A 20,577-nucleotide genomic window follows, 5' to 3' on the forward strand; every position below is an offset into this window, starting at 1 on the left:
TGACGACAAATGCTGGGTGTGGAATGGGTGTGGAGACAAGCAGCAGCAGGACCCATCATGTGGCATAACTACCCGCATCTCCTGCTGTGATAGCTTTTGATTTCTTGTGGCCACCTCCTCAAGAAGAAGCCAATGCTTCAGTCTCCAGAAAAGATCTGTGGTGTATGACACTGCTGTGCAGCTTGTCAAACACAGAGCCCAGACATGTGTTATGAATATGGTGCAGTGATTGGTTCATGCAGATGAGGAGGAGTTATTAAGTATGGTGGGAAGAAGTTTTGTTAAGGTTTATAGTTCTTTTGACATGTACTCTTGTTCCAGTTTGGTTTTGAACCCTTTTCTGTTCTCTCTTCAATCTTCCCCTTCCCCTTTCGTAGTTACTGCCTGGCAGCTCTGGCTGACAGGGCTGTCCTAACATGCTGGGGGACGTACACTTGCCCCTCCCAGGAGGAAGTAGCGAGTAGGGGATACTTGTTGCTGGGAGGCTCGGCAGGGTAACACCTCACCACCGATCAACATGTGAGAGGGGCTCCATCAACGAAGGGCACGGAGGACTGACTGACAGACCTTGGGAGGAGCCAAATGTACCTACAAGGATGATGCCACGGATGACGCCTAGGACGAGCCAAGTATACATATATGGGCAAAGCCAAGGACTGTGGGAAGTGCCAGGAGGACATATAAGAACTGCTTATGAATACTAACGTAACTGATCCACCTTGAGGGTATAAAAGGCGGAGACGCCATTTTGTGAGTTGAGCCCCTGGTGAACAGAAAGTGTCACTGTGTTCCTGGTGCTGTCCCCCTTATTGCTTTGTAACTTTAATGGGTTCTAATTAAATTTTATTTACTCATTCCCGCCTGGAGTCTGAGTTGTTTATAACACATGGGTGAAGAAGTGAGGCCTGGCTTAGAATGTGTGCATTTCATCTCCCAACACATTGTCAGTGTCCAGTATAAAAATACAGGGAAAGCTATACACAGCTAGACTGAAGGTCCCTGTAATGCACCAGCTGATCTTCAACAAGGGTTGAAGTATATGGCCAGAACCATCCTGTGCTCCAGCTTCCTTCAAGGTACTGGGCAGGGATGCCTTGAAACAAGAGCATTGTCCCTGCATTTCACAGTTTTTCCAATTCCCTTCTGAACTCACATTAATTTTAAGCATTTGCAATGTCCTCAAGGCCCTACAGTCCCACAGCCTCACTGGGTTTTAAACACAGAAGTTGATTTGTTTTGACCTGCCACTTGCTTGTTTCATTTTATATCCTCAATTATTAGAAAACCCAGTAAGGATCATTACAAGCACATGCTCCATCTTGCACATTTTGCAAACCTGTCTCCCAGCCATAGCTTCTCTTCACAGGCAAACTAAGTTTGTTGTTTGCTCATTCCAGGTGTTACTCAGGGAGCTTTGCTCATTCCTCACACCTTTCTCAGCCCCAGATCTAGTTTACTACAAAACTGTTTAGCAGTGTCCAGGTGCAAAAAAGCTGTTTCCAACAGCTGCAGCCCTGAGGATATTCACATGTGGAACTGTTTTTGCAGTGCCAGGAAAGCTGCTGTAGGCTATGCCCAGCTGCAGCTCTTCAGCCAGGAGGGAGACAGGCAACGCCAGCTTTCACATAGGGCACAGTGAACAGCTCTGCCAAGCTTTCAGAGAGAGGAGAGCTCTGATCACCTCCAGAAAAGCTCAGAAGGTAACTAATAAAAGCAGTGGAGAAGTCTACTGTTCTGGAAGCTGTTTGGGTTTTTTAAAGTAACTCTCTTTCAAATAGTTTGATTAGGTAAAAATGAAAAGCTTGCTTGGCCTTGCAGGTGTGAAACATCCCCTTTTGGAAAGGCAGATGCTGAAGGGGCTGACACCTTCTTTGTGCTGCATTTTTATTGTATTTCCAGGAGCTGAGGAACTGAGCTACAGCTCAAAACAGAACTATTTTAATGCTCTGCATAACTAACTCAAGTGTGAACTACTCAGATACCCAGTTCAGCTCAAGTCTGTTGCTGACATCTGCTACAGATACAAATCATTTGTAGGCCATCTGCAGGGTACTCCAATCTTGGTTCTGATTTCTCAGCATGCACCTTTCCTTCAAAATGTTGCACATCTTCCTCAGCATTGGGATGTGCACAGATTAAAAATATACACCATGGGCCAAGCAGATTTCATTGACTAGACACTGAGTGGCATGTAAAGGGAGAGGAGAAATTTAGGAACTGCAACCTGACAAATTGGTATTCAAGACCCCATTCCATCACCTAGGTGAGCATAGGACTATCTAGACCCACCTCACCATTTAGACCTCAAGCTGGACATAGGTCCATGTAATAAAGCTATTAAAACCTCTTAACACATAACAAAACCTGGACTATTCACAGCCCAATGAAAATAGCAGCTAGATGAAAAGGCTGTTGTCCATACCTCTTTATCACACATCATGTCACAATGTAAGGAAATAACCTCCTTTTGCTTTACAATGTGTGGACACTTCCCAGTACCCTCATTAAGTCAAGACAGCCCTTGTAGGGCAATGCTACCAAGAGTAGCATTGTATTAAGAATGATGGAAGATGGATGTGGTCCTGGCACCCACAGTCATACTGCAGTTCCCGTTAGGTGCTGTAGCTAAGAGCACCAGAAAGATTTAGTGCCAAAACTGCCATATCCATAGAGTCCGTGATCAGCCGTGTGCCTCACTCTGTCTCATACTGGAAAGCCCAGTCCCACTCTTCCTCCCATCTGATTTCTTCTGCAATCAGTGAAATACGCAGAGGCATTGCCATCATTATTTTAAAGGCAAAACACTGACAGCCATTATAATGCTTATTGTCATAATACTATAATTTTTAATGGATGTCCTTTGCCGGCAGAGAAAAAATAAAAAGCAAACTGTAGGATGGTCTTTCTCTTTATGACGGACGGGCTGAAAACCAGCATAAAAACTCCTGTGTGTGGGGCCGGGCCTTCTCTCACTGCCTGGAGTCCAGTGCTGCAGCTGCAGAGGGAGCAGTGTGATCCCAGTTTGTGCCTTGTATTTGTGCCCAATGCTGGCTGCAGCTGCCACTGGCCACAGTCACCAAGACAAATGGCAGTCCCAGCCTGGGTGGCTACAAGTGATGGGGCAGCTGTAGCTGGAAGGGACCAGGTGTGAATCCCACTTAGACCTGTGGCAGCTCAACTGATCCAAGTGCTCCCTTTTACATACAGACAAGTCCTCAAGGTGCAAATATATAGATGCACAAGCTTACAAACACTGCTCTTAAAGAATGAAATTCTTTAAGAGAATTTAAAGGGAAGTAGAACAGTGCTCCTAAGGCAGCCAAGGGTTGTCCCACTGAGAAGGCATGTGGCTGAAGAGCAGACAACCCTACCCCAGTCTATTCTGCCTGTGGCCACACTCACGCCACTAACCCCAGAGCTCTTTCTCTCTGCTCACATCTCCCCTCTCACTGTAATGAAATGAATATATAAAATACCTGCCATTTGTTTAGTTGTCGTGAAGCTCCACATCATCATGAGAGCTCTTCCAAGGTACATTATTTTCTCATAATTTGCAATAAACTACTTGCAGCTCTGAACTGACTCTACTCATCTGCTAAGAACAGCTGTGAACTAGAAGAACAGAGAATATATTTAATTGATTTCTAAAAAGCTATTCCACTAAAAATGCTGTCACTGTACTGACTGTAATGGTATTTTGTTTGACTCGTTACAGAGAAATCAGAGAAAGAGACCTACAGTTCCTACCCAAAAACCTTCTAAGCAGCTAAGTCATATAGAAATGGCCTTCAGATGAGAGACAGCTGATAAGATAAAGAATAACTTCAAACAAAGCAGGCAATTGTAGTCTCCCAGAGCAGTCCACATCTAAACACATCTGTTACCATCACACAAGAAATGTCAAGGCCAAATTCTAGCAATGCCAGGTGCTAATGCCAGAATTGCTCAAGCTCAACTACTCACAGATTTTATACATGTTTTTCTCTATTCACTGAGGGCTATACATGTCAGAGTGCCATTCCCACATCAGACAGAATGATAAGCAGCTGGTGTTGTTGATAACCCCCACTGAGGGCAGCTTTAACAGGCCCTGAGGGGCAGGTGGCAGAGATCAGCTCTGACATAGAAATGTCTCTTCTCTCCAGTATGCATCCCAGAACAAAAAACTACTGCTCAGTTCATTCTAAGCACAGCCCTTGGTAATTTCTCTCAGATCAAGTAATTGTTTCACATCACACTTTCCAATAATGTCCAGCATGATGGAGAATCTCTGGTGTTTTATTAAAATCTCTTCCCTTCCCTTCCCCTTAATCAGCTTTAGTGAAGGATGTTCATGGATCAAGAATGGCCCCGAGATGGCACAGAGGAATCGCAGGAATTTACCAGAACAAGCACGTCTTTAGCCCAGCCCCTCAAGAGCAGCCAGTAGAAGATATTTTGGAACAACAATGCAATGCTATGCCAAAAAAATGAGCAAACTCCCCTATTCAGTTCATGTGGGGAATGCATAACTGAGGAAATGGGTGAATTCTGCCTGTCTGCATTCAAGCCTCAGAAATGCCTTGACTTCCAAAGAATGTCTCAGACATTACAGAAGGTTCAGTTAAGGATGCATAAGGCATGCATCTGTATTTCTAACCAATGCAATGTAACCACCACATGAACTCTACTCATCTCTTTCTGACAAGGAACTGCATGGATGGAATTTGCATTACATACAATTTACTTCCTTCTAGCCCTTTTTTTTTTAGATGAACCATCCTACAGTCACCACCTAGGATAAACAAAAGACTGTACTTCTCAGTCTTAATCTTTATTTCTTAGAACCAACTGCCAAAATAAAAACACCCATCAGAGGAGAAGTCTGACTCCTTAAGGTCAACAAGTCCTTTTATTGGTAATAAACTGATATGCAATGCTATAGTCTAAATATTTGAGAGTTCTGTTTATTTCATAGGTGGGAACTATTTGTAGAGCTTGCAGGATGTAGTTCATTGTAATTCTGCAGATTGCCAGAACACAAATAAACAAGCACAGCCACCTGGGACATGAAGAAATCCCCTAATATGCTAGTGAACAGGGATGGCTGGATCTCCAGAGAGGATGCCAATACTTCAGAGACTTTGCTTTGTCACCCTGCCAGACCCACTTTACCTCCATTCATCCCCAGCACAGGCATTCCACTAGCTTTGGTGGAGGCAAAAGGGAAGCACTCCCACACCTCCACTAAATGCACTTGGCTTTGGGGTTGGGACAGAGGCTTGTGCTGAAGTTTGCTCTAAATCTGCACTTATGTCCTCAAGGAGTTCTAAAAGAATTTGTATTCTCTATATATTAGTTTGTAGCAACCTTTCACCCCTACAGCTTAGCTGTGAGCCAGTTTAGGGCTTCTCATGGACATCGTGCTGCACTTCTGCTACACTGACATCAGAGAAACATCCTGGTGCCCAGGCTTCCCTCTCAGCCAAGGGAGAACAGACATGTTGTATCACCTTTAAAAACTCAGCTGTCTTACTAGCAGCAGGCTAGATGTCACATGTTATGATGGGTACTCCTAAAAGCATCTTCTCAGCTGTTACACTTGAAAAGGCAACAATAATTAAATATACGGTATCCAAAACCAAGCAGTTGACAGCTTAAAGCTAGAACACTTTCAAGTATTTAGATTAATCACATCCCTGTCCCCCTTGTCACTCACTCATCATCAGAACCCAGATATTTTCAATATGATAAATGGGAGGAAGATTAGTTTTGGCTGAGTTCAAACAAAGAAACTGCAGAAATGGAAGATGAAGAAAAAAGCAACCACCCATGAGAATTTCTGTCTTTTCTTTTTGACCCAGAAAAGTATTTGTTGACCTCAACTGTGCTTTCTTCCAAACATAATTTCTCCATGTTTGCCTGCAGTGGTGACCTGTCTTAAATTGCTTTGCTGACCCTGCTTGTTATGCCCCAATAATTGTGAGCTTGCAACACCTACCCTGTTCAGGTGTTGATCCTCCAGATCAGACCCCATTTTATTTAAGATTTTTTTTATTTAAAAAAACACAGTGGTAAAACCACCTCATTTTGTAACATGGTGCAGAAGTTAAAAATATGCATAGGCCTTTGTACTCCTATGCCTGCTGAGCTCAATGGCATGAGGTGTGGTGACAAATCCCAAGGGAAACCAATGCTGTTTGTTTCGGAAACTTTGCATTCTGAGGGATCCTTCTTTCTGCTCACTGATCATTTTTAAGCCTCAGCCATGCCTGGATGATTCTGAAATACCTTCATTCCAGTTCTGAGTTAACTGTAAAACAGCAGAGTGCACCTCATCATTTGAGATATCTGGCAGGTATCATTCCCTCCAACATCTGGGAAAAGGAGCTTTAGAAACACTTCTAGGAACTAATCGCTTGATTTGTAGTTTCTAGTTATTTATGCCAAAACAAAGAGGGTCTACATCCAGAGGCTGGGGTCACCCCCACATGATGGAAGGGAAGAAAAATGATGCCCAAGTACTTCTATGTCTGATCCGGGATCCATGCCTTTTCCTCTTCTAATTCCCAAGCATGTGCTGAGGCCTAGACTGGTCTGTGCTGGGCCTAGTTCTAGTAAAGAAATGCACTACACTGAAATTTCAACTAAAGCTGTTTTACTTTGTCACCCTGACATACAGGGAAAGGAAACTCCAGGGGGAGTAAACCCATTGCTGAATCTGCCACATCAACTGCTTTCACAGACCTTATTCCATGAGAAAAAAAAAATTCATACATGGGAATATTTTTTTAAAAACTGGCCACTTTCCTTCCAGAAATAATGCAATTTTCCAATTCAAACATAGACTCAGTCATTAATCCACCTACTGCAGCCATGGAGCAGGATGACCCGAGTGGGACAGGAGGCCCGGGCAACACTCATTACTTACAAGAAGGAAGAAGGCACCTGCTTCCACTGTCTGTCCCCTGCAATGCTTAGAGGTAGGTGAAAGATTGAAGTCTGTCCAGTGAAAGGTGATATCCAACACCTACAGCCATGAGGAGGCTAATACTACCAGAGATGGGTGGTCCCAATTCACAAGGAGATTAAAAGTAAATCAGATACTACACTAATCTCAACACAAAACCACAGCTCTCATACTAGGTTCTCTCTACTGGAGAAAGTTGCAGTAGGTTAATTAGCTACAAGCACAGCTATAAACAGATGTGCTTAAACTAGCACAAATCTGCATGTGGACATGGCCTGTCATTTAGTTTAGCTAACATAGAAGTTTATACAAATTTGAGTGAGAAGTCCAAACACAGATTGCACTGACTTAATTAAATCAATAAAATCAGTATCAGATGATCATCTGGTACTACTTCCTTGCACAGTCAAGGTGTTTCTTCCATCTGTGCAGCTCCATGAATACCCTGCAAATCTTGAAGGAGGTAGAGAAAACAGATTTTTTGATAACCACCTCTAGAGAGTTAAAAACCTACCCTGTGCCTCATGCTACTGCCCGGAACACCATCCTAAGCCTTAAAAAGCAGATCCTTTAGAAGCATGGTTCCCCTTAAAGAATTGAGTCAAACAATAAGACTCATTTCAAAAAATAACCTTATAAAACACCTGAGCTAAAGAACACAGCATTGAGTAAATGTACCATATCCCCTACCATGCACCAGCAACTGGGAAAGTGGAAAGGTACAATGGACTGTTAAAAACCACCTTAAAAACATTGGGTGGGGGATCTTTCAAAAATTAGGAGCAGCATCTAACAAAAGCCACCTGGTTAATTAACACTTGAGATTCCACCAACCGAGCAGGCCCTGCCCAACCTGAACCCTCTCATCTGAACTGTTGAACAATGTTGTTTTATTTCTAGGTGCTTTAGATGAAAAAGATTAGGAGCTTTTATATGAGCAGTGACGATTCTAATTCTGCCCAGGCACAACTGTATGATGATGTTGTTGAGTAAAATCCTGCAGAGGGCTGTCCCTGCCTGCCCAGGGACACTCCATGCTGGTGACTCTGCTTTGTGATGCCAGTCCTGTGAGTTGCAGGTCTGCAAGAAGGGAACAGCTTGGGCTGAAGCTCCTGAAGTGATGGAGGCTCAGCCAAGCAGCCACCCAGAGTAGTTCCCAACAGCATCCTCCATGGGTAAGTTTCTAATTCCATCTGTTTTGACCTTCCAAGATGAACTGCACCATTAGGTTTAACTTGCAAAAAAAGAGTAACTTGGTTTTGAATCAAGTGTCACTAACAAACCCTTATTTTTATCAGGCTCTGTCACCTGTTTACACCCCAGGACAGCTTTGTACTTCTTTCAACTTTGTTGCAAACATTTATAATTGCAATGTTTTTCTCCCCTCCTCACCATTCCCCTGCTACATCTCTGAATGCAGATAACAATATTGATTTAAATGCAATCAAAGTGAACCTGATGTACAATGAACACTTTGTCCCATGTTGTGCCATACTGTGGCAAGGGCTGCCCCTTTCCCAGGGATGGAGGCCATGATTTATGAGTTCAGGAGGAAAAAACAAGTTTGTTCTTCAATTACAGAATTGTGCAGGAGAGCAGAAACTTGGGTCACCCCATGGAGTTTCTCAGATATTCTCCCAAAGGTGGAACAGGGAGGGAGGTAAAGGACTTCTCTGAACCAACTAACTCCTGTCTGCTGACACCCACACAGAAGTTTCACAGGGACAGGTCAGTAGATCTCCACTGTCTAACCATGCTGTGTGGTTTGCCCCGGGGGCAGAGATGCAGGGGCCTAGAATGGTCTATAACATCACTGGACAGAATAAGCTCCACTGCAAACTATTTTATGTGAAAATTACTCACTCACAAAGCAATCTAAGACATAAAAACCAAATAGGTCATAGGCCATAGGTTACCATGGGTTATACAACAGCACTGATCGCATTGGAGAGGTGGCTGCAAAGCGAACAGAAACTAATAAATGTTGTTTTTATTGCCATGCCAAACATTTACAACAATGAAGCATGAATACTGAAGTAAATAAAACCAAGATGGAGAGGGGAGACTAGAAAAATATAGACAAAACAGCAGAAGTCACAGGAAGGTGACATATCATGTTTCACATTTTTACGAATAATTTAGAATACAAAGTGGGGAAGCAATAACAAAAAGTACACTATAAATCATCCAAAGTACTCCTTATTTTCTAGGACTTTCCTTTTTTAAAAGTTTTTTTTGTTTTTTTTTTGTCAGATTTTTCTCTACAGAGAAAGTTGTGGAAGTCCCATCCCTGAAAGTGTCCAAGGTGGAAGTGTCCAAGGCCAGGTTGGATGGGGCTTTGAGCAGCCTGGTCTAGAGTAAGGCATCCCTGCCCACGGCAGGGGGGGTTGGAATGAGATGATCTTCCAACCCAAACTATTCTATGATCTCTCCCCTGAAACCAACAGCTGTCTCACAAGCTTAATTTTAATAAACGGGACAAAACCACTCTAATTGCAAAAGGCTTTGATAACGCAGTTTATCAATGCAAGGTAAGATACACTTTGATTTGAACAGTCCAAAGTCCGGCCAGACCCACGTGAACGATGCCCCACATCAAGGCAGAGCCCCCGCAACCTCGTCTGCGGAACCAGCCCCGAGCAGGGCTGTGAAAGGCACAGCCACTTCTGTGCCGTCGGCCCCTGCACTGTCGCTGTGCTAGGCGCTGTCCTGACCCCGAGTGGTGCCGCGGAGCACACTGTAACCCGCGTCCCCAGCCGGCACTGTCGCCCCCGCCACGGGCGCCGAGGCTGCTCCCGCGTCTTGCCTGGGAGCAGCTCCGTGCAGCCGCCTGACTCCACACTCCCACCGCTGCCGGGCCACGCGTGCCCAGCGCACGGTGCCCCCGAGGCCAGACCCTGCCTGAGGGGAAATCCCGGACCGCTCCGGATACCCGCGGGCACCCGCGGCGCGGCTAGCCCGGGGCGGGGGCAGGAGGGGCGCGGCACCTCCGCCCGCTCCAATCGTCGCCTGGCCGACGAGCGAGGTCCGGCAGGCACCGGTGTGTCCCGTACGGGGGCTGAACCCGGCACACGGACACGGAGCACTCGTACCGAGCCCAGCTCCCGTCCCCTCCACACACCGGTGCTGTGCCCAGCACGGCAAACCCCGCAGCCCTTACCTGGCCTGAGCGGCGTGGGGTGGGAGCGGGTTGTCGCGGGGCGGGGCTATCATCTCGGGGCGGGGCTATCCATCCCGGGGCGGGGCTATCCACCCCGGGGCGGGGCTATCATCCCGGGGCGGGGCTATCCATCCCGGGGCGGGGCGATCATCCCGGGGCGGGACTATCCATCCCGGGGCGGGGCTCTCCATCCCGGGGCGGGGCCGTGCCCATCCCGCGCAGCAGCCACGCAGAAAACCAGGGTGGGAGCAGGGGCGCGGTCAGGCAGGACCCTGGGGTGTCAGGCGGGGCAGGTCACCGGGACCTGCGAGGGGCACGGTGAAGTTGGAGGCAGCCTGGGTTGGGGATTCTTTCGGTCTTGCCGAATACTGTTATTGCATATTAAGACAAAGAAATAAGTGCCACCCACGTCTCAGCCAGGGCAGGACCCACATTGGAAAGGCAAGATGTTAGGAGAGGTGTAAGGTGTTAGAAGAGCAGCCACCTCAGCCCCAGCGCTCTGTGTGAGGCACCCCCCGGGCTCGGAGCAGCCCCGCAGCCGGAGCAGGCAGAGCTGCCTCCTTCTGAAATAAAACCTGTCCTTTTCCCCTCGGTCTGTGCCGGGGGACAGGAGGGAGTGAAGAGGGATGCTGGGGAACGAGCGTTATTCCAGTGTTCAACTCAGGCAGGTAACCAAGAGTGAACCTGCTCAGCCCCTGTTCTAACCCAAACCAGCAACAATTTAAGCTCCAAGCTAGGATTTGAAGATATATTTCCAGCAATTCCAGTTTTTGGGATTTCTACTCCATGCTGTTTACCTCGGTAACTCAATCTAGACTTGTGACGCTGCCCTCCTCAGTGCCTCCGCAGCCCCGTAGCACCAGGGCACTGCTCCCAGGAAGACACAGTAATGGATACATTAGATAAATCTTAGATGGGGAGGAAAAATCAGGAGGCTCCAGGAGACCTAGGGAATGTGCCTGCCTCCCTAATTCCCCAGGGGTAGTTTACAACGTGCCAGTGCCACATTAGGAGAAAAGCAGTGCATCCCTGAAAGAATGCAGCGCCCAGGCATTGAGAGCAACACGCAGCTGTTGGCTGTCCCTACTGTCCCGACCAGCCGCAAACACGGCAGCTCCCCCAGTTTTCATCTTCTACAACAGAGAAGGCTGAAGCAAAACCAGTCACACTTTGACATCACTAAGAGTTTGAATTTCTGGCTGCAGTCAAGGCTTCTGCATCAAGTGGAGGCAGGAACAAGAGCTTAGTGTAGGGTTTTTTTCTGGACACTCCTGTTCAATCCTAGACAAAAACGTGACTTCAGAGTGAGTAAATACAGTCATATGGGGACTTTACAGCAGCGTGTAAAATCAGTGAAGAAATGTGTTTTATTATCACAGCCTGTGCCTTCCATGCTTTTCTCACATTTCAGTCTTAATATTTTCAGGAGAACAACTGGCAGAAATCAAGTAAAACACTAAAACAGTAGGCAGAGGTGGGGAAAAAATTTGATTTACTTGATGATTTCTATTTAGGCTTTCATGGTTCTTACCCTAAAATGAACTGCTGATTCAAATCTAAGATTTGGGCTATTAAGCTTAAAGCATCAGGAGGTGATCTGAGTCTGAGAGATGCTGATTGCTGCCTGCCCATTCATTATGACTTTTGTCTTTCAGAGCAACTGCTCTGTGTACTGAAGCCCTGCTTCCTGGAAAGTGGCTGGACGTCACCTGTGATTGGCAGTAGAGAGTAAATCTTTTGGTTTGGTGTTTTGGAGGTTTTGTTTTGGTTTTTTGTTTGTTTGTTTGTTTGTTTTTCTTTTTACTTCCATGTGCATCCTCTTTGCTTTATCCCTAATTTGCTTTATTAAACTGCCTATATATTGACCCATGGGTTTTTTCCATCTTCTTTTCCTCTATTCCATCTTGTCCTGGTGAGGAAGGTGGTGATAGAGCAGCTTGGTGAGCACCTGGCATCCAGCAAAGGTAAACCAGTGACCAAAAGGTTTGTTCTTTCATATTCCCAATACAGTGAAAAGTCCTTCAAAACCCACACAACTTTTCAGAGTACAATGTGGGACTCCCCTTTAGATGAGGTGCATCTCTAGCTCAGATGAACAATCCTTTTGATATCTCACCTATGTTGGGACCTCTGCAAGTACAGCCATAGCACTACCCATTATACTATCTTTCTATGCTGTCATTTTTCTTAACTCAAATCCCATTAAGCCTAGAATATTTTCAGTATTTTTAGCTGTGACTTTCAAAAGGCTGCCAAAAGATAGCTGAAATATAAATATCAGTGTGATTAATGCTCTCTTAGAGGAACTAAATGTGGAAGCATGACAAAATCACCAACTATCTCCTTGGGGGTTTTCATTCAAATTTTTGCAACCCCAGAATTTCTTTCCCAGCTACATGACTGCAGTGCTAAAGTTAGTAAAAGCATCAGTGAAAGAACATAGTGCTTTGGAGCATTTACTTCCCCATTTACTTCCCACTGTCTTATCACAAAAATATTCTACTGAAAACAAACTGCCTCCCAGTTTTGTTTACTGGGTGTTAAAATTTTGGTTTACAGCTTGCCAGAATAAATAAACAGATAAAATCCCCACTCCACTAGGACAAATGTTCCACCAGCAAACCATAAACATAACTGCAGACTCCAAAGGAGAAAAAAAATGTGTGATATTTTGATAAATGTGTGTATGAGCAGGGTCCTACTTCTACCTGCAGGAACTAGGCATCTAGGACTGGATAGGAGCAGAATAGCAACATATCTCTTTAGACACATCCTTTGCAGTCCTGCTGTATGTCTTACTTGGTTAGAGATGGTAAGCCATGTAATAGCCAAAATCCAGCAAGTAAAATTCAGTGCAGGTCAAGTGACACTGCATGGAGGTCATCCAGTTTAAACCAGCTAAGAACCTGGCTTTATTTTATTTGGCACTGTGGACCTCAGTTTTTACTGATGAAAAAATACTGTTTTAACCAAAAACTGAGGCTCTGTGTCCTTTCTGCTGTAAGGTATAAATCTGTATTGGTTGGCAGCAAAAACTATATTTTTGCTACCATCTTACTTAGCAGTTCAAGATGACTTTTTTCTTTTCATGTAATAAGAGTTTTAAAAGAGAAATTGGCTCATGTCTCAGGGAACTTTCAGAGATACTTACAAATCATGTAGCCCAAATCATGGGAAAGATGTTACTAATTGCTTACAGCAGCAAAGCTAACAGTTTTTGTAGGATCACATCCATCCCAGTGACGGAGTGGGATGTCAAAGTGCACACAGCCATCCATGGCTCAAGCAACACAAGGGGTTTGAATCTGCACCAGGTACAGGATGAGGTCCAGACTCCTCTCTACTGACGAGATGGTTACTAAAGGTGAGGTTTCCCCTGTGGAAGAGAGAGAAACACAGGCTACTCCTGTAGAAAAGCAAATGGAAGGGTTTCTACATGCATGAGATAAACCAGCATGGATTTTTTTGTACTGCTCTGGTGCAATACATTTATTTCTGGCCAGTCTGAAACCAGCACAGAAAAGGAAATACCATGCAGTTACTCATACCACCACTGTCACTCCAGGTTTGCTGTGCTGAACTGAGGCTTTAGACTAGATACATGCAAAAAGCATCCTGAGAAATCTGTTATTTGACTTCCAACCAATGTAGTAATCCAGCTTACAGCAGAAGACAACACACAGCAGAAAGCATCTTATCAAAGAGAGACAATTAGCAAACTTTACCATTTTCAGACCAAAACGTGCTATTGATGATTAAGTGATACTGCCTGATGTCCCTTCCACACACTGTTCCATCCCTGCCCTCTGAATGCCCTGCGGGCTCCCTTCTTGTCAGCAGGAAGCCCTGAGAAATACATGTTTGCTGTTAACTGGCTTTAAAATTGAACTATGTTGTAACAGGAAATAATACAGTCTCTCCTGTTGGGAGCACATCCTGGCATTCCTTTGAAGCAAGCAAAGAGTAAGTCTTCCCTTATATAGAGGTTTCCTTGAGATATTAGTGAGTTTGCTGCCCCTCTTGCAGTCCAAATCACATTTAAGAAATGGATGTCTCTTTGGCTCTGACAGGATGTCCTAAGTAAAGACTACACTGCTGCACAGTACCATGCAAGGAAAGGTAACACAGCTAGTGTAACAAAGCTAGTTCACAAGATACAAAAACAGGAGTAGATTTTTCTCTGCATAATGAGAACTTTGTAACTAGATTACTGAGCAAACTCCAGTGAATAAAAGTGAAGGATAAAATTACCTACAGTGGCACAACCTTCCCCACAGCTGCTGTTTTACCACCAGCACAGCCTGTTGCATTTCATTATGAGAAGGCTTGTACAAGCAAGGTACCAGCATCCTGGAGAGCCAGGCCGTTCCAACCAACCCTTCAACCTCTGGGGTAAGCAGAGGCTGGATTTGTTTAAGGATCTGTCATGCAAAATAGCAAATCTAACCAGAAATGCTGTTTAGCAATATGAAACCATGCTGTGCTCCAATACAAGAGTCAGCACACAAGTATTTCAGCTCCATAAGACTACTTGTCACAATCAGCACTGCACATGGTCAGCTCTGGAATTTCTTTTCTGAGCTAAAAGTCCACATTTTCCAAGTTATTTTTAAGTACTATAAGTAAACACCTGAAAACACTACTCAAATGGGTTTCAAAACTGCTTATATAGGCATAATTTCAATGAAGAAAATGCATTTGTTATCTAGTGCCTTAACAAGCAGTCAAAGCAGAAAGGACATTTCTTAAGAATAATTCTTTAAAAAGGAAAAGGGAACCTTAGTTTGAAGATGATTTCTCATTGTGAAATATCAGAATGTTTTTCCCTGACCCCATAGAACAGGTACCCCTTCCTTTCCTGCCTGGTTCCATCAATCCAAGCAAGGTTGAAACACTCACTGGAGTACATTGCCATCTCAAAAGGGTGCAAGGAGGTTTAAAGCCACTGATGTACATAAAGCTTTTGTATTGCAAAAACAGGCTATCAAAACAGGATGTTTACTTAACATGCATGGAATAAACCAGGACTCTGCCAGACTTTTTATATTATTAAAACATGAAAAAAAGGCACCTAACTGCATTATGCTGATACTTATTTAGAGGAAGTATTGCTTTTGCTATATTTGATTTGAGGGACTACTGAACAAGATGAGTGCAGCTTACAGGAATAAGATCACAAAAATAGCATTTTCTAAGGAAACAGGAAAGATTTGTTGATGTTCTTTGCAAGTATAAATTAAGCTGCTACATAAGGGGTAATACATAAAAGGTATTTTAAAACTGTCACATGGATTTGTGCTCAGTCACAACTAAAAAAGTCCTTTTTAATTGTCAAGAGCCAGCCCTTTTATTCAACTCCCATACAATTTGATTATCTATTTGTTCAGTTCATGTTCTAAAACATTTGCAAGATATGCAAGCACCCTATGAATGGCATTTGAACTGCAAGAGAGAATGTATTGTTCAAATAAATTTATTTCTAGAACTTAGCAACTGTCAACTATATTATTATTACTATTACTATTACTATTACTATTACTATTACTATTACTATTACAATGTTGAAGTAGAAATATCAGGAAAAGGCATTGCCCTGTTTGGCTTAAAAGTCCAAACTGCAAGAAGCTGTTAATAGTTTTTAATCCTTTATAATGATTACATATTCAAGGTCACTGTGTGCTTCAGTAGGGTTGTACTTTTTTAAAAATAAAAGTTATGTAAGTCATTGATTTTCTTTCTGATTTTTGTTCTTTTAGTTTATACTTTGAACTATTTTAAGATTTTTTTTCCCCCTTGCAATCCACAGGATAGAAACAGCCTTTCCTTAATGAAAGAGCAAATGAAACTGACCTTTCCTGTCGTTATTCACCATTACCGTGCCCAGAGGTAGAAATGTAGGGGAAACCATTAACTATTGCACGGGTCATGATAAATTTGACAGTCCTGGTGCACCTTAGGTCAGTGTCTCCGATCTGTGACATATTGTAATGATTAAACACAAAGGCTAAACAGCAACTTTCTACAGCACATATGCTCAGTGGTGCCATCCTCCTCACCAAGTCTCAGCCCTGCTCCCACAGCAGCATGCACGTGGATGGCTTCAGTGCTGCAGGAATCTCACTGACACAACAGGACTCAAATCCAAGCTGCAAGCAATCTGTTGTAAGGTCAGGGGCTTCCTGTCCCAGGAAGACACTCCAATTACATGTAATTACTGTTAGCAAGGTACAACCACTCTAATCTATCTGCTACGGGTCAGTTGTCATCTGGGGTGTGACCTGCCTCCCAAAATAACAGTCAGCCCAAACCAGCTTTAATAGACATTGACCGTGATGGATGCCAAACAGAACAGTCCCAGCTGGATACATGACACAGAATGAAAAGCTGATGCTAATTAAATACCAATCACATCGGTGGTGCTGATGGATAAGTCCCTGAACTGGGTTTTAAGCCGTTCTTTCTTTCTGGGGGCTGTCTGCTTATAGAATTGGAAGCTTTTCAGCATTTCACAGGCTCCAAGAACGTTATCACTTATTGAACATTATAGAAAAGGCCACCCAGTAGGAGTTTTACATCATCTCTGGCACAGAATCAGTACTCAGTGCTTGGGAAAGAAAAGAGCAAAGAAAGAGCCCAACTGCATTTCTGATAGTTTTACAAAGCCATTTCATTCTTTGGGAAAGCCTGTACAAGCCTGTGGCTTTTTGCTTTTTCCTTATGAGAGTGGGAATTACAGGGTAGTTTATACCAAGACTGATGCAGCAAGTGGAATGTTCTGCAGATGCAGGGGCATGAGGAGCCGGGCCGGACGAGGGGAGGCTGCTGCAGCACGGGGTGTTCCCCTGGCACGGGGCTTCATGAGAGGCACCGCCCGGGCTCTGCAGCACCTCCTGTCTGGCATGGGCACATCCAGCCATAACACGGGAGCAAGGACACAGCCACGCGCGGCAGCCGTACAGGACACAACCGGGCTGCAGGCACACGCGGAGCTGGGCTGCGGGACACGGTTGTGTGCAGTGTGCCACCACCGCCGGCCGTGGGCCAGGGCTTCACCACCCGAGACGGGTTTGCACAGCTGCAAAACCCTGGTGCCGCGGGGGAAGGCGTGACAGGGATGTAAATGTGCCAGGCTGGACTGCCCCACGGCTTTTGTTAGCTCGTTTGAATCAAACTGCTCTCTACAAATGGATTAGATTGCTGATTTTCAGAGGTTACACCCTACGCACTATTAAGATTAATATGTTTTAAAGATTACTTCATCTGAAGTCATCTGAGCTATTGCTTTCCCAGCTGCTCCCACGATGTACAAGGCCACCATGACAGTTTCATTTTGCATTACTTCCCTACACTTTGCAAATTCAGTGCCCACTTGATCACTGAAGGATAACAAGTGCTTCCAAAGAATTTGAACAGCAGCGTGTAACAAAGTGGGGCTACAGGATCTGAGTCCCAATCAGTTGATGAATAACTTTGGTTGCCTGTCACAAGCAAGTCAGAGGCAGGACAAAACAAGTGCTTAGGTTTATCTCAGCTGGTGTCCTACAATTTTGCATTCAGGATTGCTGATCCTCTGCTCCACAACTTCATCACATCATCATGTTGCCATACTCAGTATAATGAAAATAATTAAGACAAGCCTAATGAGATTATTAGCAAAGCAGGAAAGGAAGCATCTTATAATTTTTCCTGAGAATTAAAACCAAGTAAACAAGTAACCTTTTCCTGGGAAGATCCTGGGAATAAAAAGGAAAAGTCTCATGAAGCCAGGCACAAAGCAAGCAGCTGCTCTTGGTTCACCTTAACATACTGCAGTATTTCCAAAGCATTGCCCAGCTTCTGGGAACCCCGAGTTTCCCAAGGAAACTGCCCCATCATATACCACCTCAAGAAGCCAGTGCCAGAGCAGTCTGGGAAGCTGGCTGCCAGCAGGCAGAGCCAGGCTCCAGCTGCAGCCGTGGCATTTCTGCTGGGAGAACGACAGCTGGGGCAAAACCAGCTATACAACCATTAATTAATAATTAATGACACATACAAATATTATTCTCTCCAAGAAAAATAGTCACACAGTCCCACTAAATTCAGGCTCCTTCAGAGGACAGCTGAGTTGCAGAGCCTGGATTCAGAAACAGATTCTCAGCTCCATCCGGGGACCAGTTATGTGAATTAAAATAAAAGGACAGAGCAATGCCCAGAGCATTGGTTTTAACCCAGAGGCTGCTTTAGTCTCTCTCCTAAACTGGAGCATGCCAAAAGCAAAGAGATTTTTAGCAATACACGGAGTAGGGAGCAGCTGAGGTCAGCACTGAGTATAAGAATTTCCTTGAAACAGTGAGAATTAAAAACAGGCTATTTTTTAAAATAAAAAATGAGATCACCTTGTAGTCATTTGACACCATGAACTGTTGTGTTTGAAAGCATGAAACACACCCTTTTAACATCAAGGCACCTGAACCCTCCATTTCAGAGACAGCAGGAGCAGGAAGAAAGCCTAGAGTTAAACCCAACTGCATGAATTTTATGCCAGGTTTTAATATGGCAGAGTAATGCTAAAATTACATTATCGTATCTGTTAAGGCAAGCAGCCACCATAAAATTATGCAGTTATGTGCACTTTTAAGCTGAAAGTATTTTTCATTTTAGACAAGGACAACAAATGCTGCCAAACTGAAATAACAAAACCACTTAATAGTTTCAAAAATTGTACATCTATGAAACTGCAAACAATGACTAGAAAAAAGACCTTTCCCTCTGATAAGGTTGATAGACAATTTAATCCCCAGATCCTCAGAATGAATTTTCCTTATTTTCCTTTTTTGTTGTGTTTGTTTGGTTGTTGTTTTGCTTTTGGTTTTGTTTTTTTGTTTTTGTTTGATTAGCTTCAATTGTGAAACTACATGAAAGAGAGAAAGGTCAAAAGAAAAAAAGACATAAGCAGAGCTAATCATATGAAGGGAAAAGGTTATGCAGCCAATGCAAATCCAAGGGAACAGCAATGATGCAAAGGCAGAACCATTTTACTGTGATTTGCCATACAGGAGAGAGCTTGCTTTGGCTTTGACACTTGAGCTTTGACACAGAGCAGAAATGGATTCTCTGATGTTGGCACTTTATGTTAGAAAGGTGTTCTTTATCCTGCATCCATCAGGGCACTCGTGGTGCTCAGCTCACCTGCACACAAGGTGTTTAAATTTACCATGTGTATTAACACTACAACTGCTGCAGAACCATCCCCTGCTTCTGCAACAAAACTCCGTCCAGCACTTCCATCATCCCGGTCCAGCACAATCCAAGGCAGTCTAATCCCCAGGTATGTGGATGCTACACCAGCATCCCCAGGAGGTCTGGGGCAGCACTGTGAGCAGCTGTTTCTCTGCTTTTCATTTTTTCTCAGATCAGAAGGTTGGAAATATCAGAGGAGTGTTCCTGCAAACCCAAAAAGCCTGAGCCAGATCCACAGATTTGTCCAGATGCTTACATTCACATCAATTTCACATGGAACTTGGTGACCAAATACACACTGCTGTGGGTAGAGGAGTCACAGTTCTATTGAAAGGTGTTGAACACAAACAAATCCTTTCGACTGCAGCAGGCATCAGTTTCCTAAAGTGATACAAGATAAGAAAATTTTCTACATGGTCTGTGTCTGTCAAAGAGGCTGGGTCTCCTCCCCACCCTGCCCACATGTGTGGAGGCCAACGCAGTGCACAGGCAGGCAGATGCACCCCAGGACCATCCTCCATGGCAGGACGAGAGCAGTTGCTTCATCTTATTTCAGTGCTTGTGTTTCTTTTTCCCCCCGCCAGAAAGAGGAAGGCTTGTTGGATGAGGATTTTGCTCTAGGAAACTCTGGCTTTTGAATATCTAAAAGGAAAACAGACCTTCTTTCTGGAGTGAGAAAAGGGACAATATTAAAAAAAAAGACCATTCTAGACCCTTTTCAAGGAAATAGAATTATGCTTTTTGATAATAAACTGTGCTCATTCTGGGGATTGAATACAGGGGATTAGGTGTATTTCTGAACAAATTACTTTGAAGTGGCAAGCCTTGGTGCTCTCCTCAGAAGAGTTTATATTTTTGTTACCTTACTCTCTACAAGATTAAAAGTAACAGTAATTTCAGTAATTAACTTTTAGGCTGCAAACACTCCACAAAAGCTTATAAATATTTTTTAAACCACAGACAAGGCTGTGCAATAAGCAAGCAAACTGTACTGTACATTTGAAAATCAACCTAATGACGGATTTAGAGGCTTAAGCAACTCTTTCATTGAACTTGTTGGAATTTTTAATTACACACTTCTCTTCATCCTCAGCCATCAGCTGTGATACTGAACTAGAGAGCTTTATAAATCATTGGGTTAGACTGGATTTAGTATCGTCACACAATTACAGATTTAGCTTATTTCAGGAAGACAGAGCAGTTGGAACACTGCTGAGCTTTGTCAAGAAAAACATGGAATTCTATACAA

General features: G+C 44.0%; 1 protein-coding gene across 9 annotated transcripts in view; it reads right to left on the reverse strand.

Annotated features, from left to right (window-relative positions):
- The window catches only part of LOC102105758 (synaptotagmin-like protein 2), a 72,541-nt gene that overhangs the window by 26,103 nt on the left and 25,861 nt on the right, over positions 1-20,577 (reverse strand). For 8 of the 9 annotated variants that reach the window (XM_088062873.1, XM_014258777.2, XM_088062870.1 and 5 more), the window contains exon 1: positions 10,110-10,163. The exons of the other annotated variant lie outside the window; for it this stretch is intronic. The gene's annotated coding sequence lies outside the window, so the exon portion shown is untranslated. Of the gene's footprint in view, positions 1-10,109; positions 10,164-20,577 lie in introns of those variants that run through there. 9 annotated transcript variants of the gene reach the window in all.

Source organism: Pseudopodoces humilis, chromosome 15 (genome assembly GCF_049639895.1).
Source record: "Pseudopodoces humilis isolate 2021_Gansu_Grassland_sample_001 chromosome 15, ASM4963989v1, whole genome shotgun sequence".
Taxonomy (NCBI): domain Eukaryota; kingdom Metazoa; phylum Chordata; class Aves; order Passeriformes; family Paridae; genus Pseudopodoces; species Pseudopodoces humilis.